Below are 2,889 nucleotides of genomic sequence, written 5' to 3'. Positions count from 1 at the left end.
TTGGGCTCACGTTGGCACAATATATTATTAAAAAATTGGAGGGCATTTTTGAAATCGATGAACTTAAGCAAGGTTGAGTACGAGCTATATTTCCTTACCGAAAGAACATGTAAGTAATTGACACTTCTTGCACTTCATAACTATCTATTTTTCTGTTATGCATAGACATCATAATCTTAACTCCACACATTTTAAGTTAATTGCTAGATCCATATACCAAGTTCTATAGATATTTAATGAAATGCGAACACATTATAATACATCAACGGACATATGTCAAATCGGTGGAATAATATGAAGTATATGTTTTCTTTTTGTATTATGATGAAATCGACTATAACCAAAAAAAATGTAAACGCTATAAACTAAATAATGGTAACAAAGTGTGACAAACTATAGTTTAGCACAAGAAATCTATTTGTAATGGTGAATGCGGGAATTGTATGAGATATTTATAACTTAATTTAAATAAATGTGTTTTAGTTCTTAATATTGCTAGTTATACCAAAATTTGTTGCTGTCTATATAATTTATTGGATGATGTATCAATCAAAATGGCATACACTAATGACTAACTCAGTGGTGATGAAGTAAAATAGTTCAGTATAAATAGATAGATAGGGACGCGGTTGTTCTGCTCGCGAGCACATGTGCGCGCGGAACCAGGCAGCTTGATATGTCATTGGGATGTGTCGCATTGAATTACTGAGCCAGCCAGTCGATCATTTTTTAATCATGGGATATGTAAATACGTTAGATGGGTCAGGCGTACACGGCCTTGGATACAGGGTATGCAGATGGTGTCGTTACAGGAGAACAGCAGAGCTATGGCTTGGGACCGTGACATCATTCTGATCCATAGCTCAGGAAATTGGATTTCCGATAGGGGGCGGAGCTGTCACCTAGCTCTTGCTATGTTTCTTGGAGCACCACTGATGACTGTGATTTCCTAAGCAGTAGAGATTGGCGGGGGTGAAATACAAATCGAGGCTTTATGGAATGGAGTCCTTGTACCATTAGAAGATAACCCCATCGATACTTACTGTGTAGTTTAGTTTAGTGTATTTGCAAGATCTGTGTCATGCTCCCATATTTGGATGATGTAGGACCGCCGTGAGGAAATATAAAATAATAAATTTATTATTGACTCTACGACATATTTCCTTCAATTTTCTAGATACTGCATTCTACAGAATTGAGAAAAATCCTACAGAGAATTTAGTCAGGTTTCAAAAGGAGTATGCAATATTAGTTTTTACACACTAAATTTTAAGCAAGTGTACTGAATTTTAAAAATTGTGTGAACATTAGTGTATTGAATCTGGTTTCAATTTTTATAGTGTAAGTTAAGTTTCAGTTTGTTTCCTGTCAAGATTCATTGCAAGTACTGATCTCAAATTTTAGTTTGAAGTATCACCACAATCTGCTATGGTAGCTCTGGCTATTGACACTGGAGGTACATTTTGCTAAATTTTGAACTTATGATGTACAACCATCTAATAGTTTATCTTTCATGGATGCGGTTGTTCTGCTCGCGAGCACAGGTGAACGCGCTATCTGGGTGGTTCGATACATCACCGCGATGTGTTGCATTCAATTCCGGAAATCGATTGCTTTAAAATCAGGTAAACCGGATATACTGTAGACGTGTGTGGCGTACAAACTAGTTACGGACCTTGCAGTTGCCACCCTGACAGGAAAATAGCAGAGCTATGGCTCGGAACTGGGGATCTATTCTGATTCATAGCTTGTGGAGTTGGATTTTCGGTAGGGCGGTGGCAGAGCAGTAAATGGGTAATCGAACCATGCTGGAGCTGTCTCCTACGTACCTCTTGGTATGCTAGTTTCCATTGACGACCGTGCCTTGGCAAGCAGCGGAGATCGGCAGAGAAGAATACCACCTGGCGCTTGCTGGAATGGAGTTCCTGATGCAACCAATTAGGAGGTAACTCCCTAGCCCCTTACTATCTAATCCATGTTTGTGTATTTGGAAGGGGTCTGTTTTATGGTGACAGATTTGGCCGATGCAGGAACACCGTAATGGACGAGGCCAATGACAACAAGCCTGCAAACGAGCCGCCCCGTGCTGGCAACAATTGCGGATGAGCTACCCCCCATGGCGGCAACTAGCGCCGATGGGCAGATCTGTGCAGCAGATGGGGAATCTATGGCGGAGGGAGATGCTAACCGTAGGCGTCTCAGCAATCCATTGGTCAGATTGACCCAAAAACGCGAGGATCGGCGTGAAGGCAATCTTTCTGTTATCAATGTTTTAGTTCCAAACTGTTTTTGTGATTTAGGGTAACTGGAATTGCAAGAACATGCTTGCAGAGGCTATGAACACTTTTGCAAAAGATTTCACACAACAAAAAAGATACATCCGTGACATTTTGGGCCGAACGAATTTTTTTTCTTGTCATACATATGACTCTTCAATGACGATAATTGTGACAAAACCCGATATCATCATAGATGTGCTGAGCTCCTACTTCTATGACAAAAAACCATGACAGAAAATGGGCTTTTCGTCCTGGGCAGGCCAGAGACGCAGCGGCATGACATTCTTTGGGCCGTCCATAACGGAAAAACCCGTAGTAGAAGCGAGGGCAAGGAAAATTTCAGGGAGTTCCCGATTATGGTGGGCGGTCGGGGGCCGAGCGATGCACGTTTCTCTCGTACACGTACGCGCGTGTGAGCGAGGCGTTGGCTCTAACTGAACCCGAGCGAGGCGTTGGGCTCTAACTGAACCCGAGTGATTACACTGCAGTCTACGCGTTACTGAACCCGAACGGTTGATCGATGGCTATTAACTGAACCCGATCGAGCGATTCCTTCGCTACTGCTGCTAACTGAAACCGATCGATGCTGCCTCTCTGGATGAACAGTGAG

The sequence above is a fragment of the Triticum aestivum genome, chromosome 2B (genome assembly GCF_018294505.1).
Source record: "Triticum aestivum cultivar Chinese Spring chromosome 2B, IWGSC CS RefSeq v2.1, whole genome shotgun sequence".
NCBI classification, from domain to species: Eukaryota; Viridiplantae; Streptophyta; class Magnoliopsida; order Poales; family Poaceae; genus Triticum; species Triticum aestivum.
Note: the sequence above shows the minus strand (reverse complement) of the source record.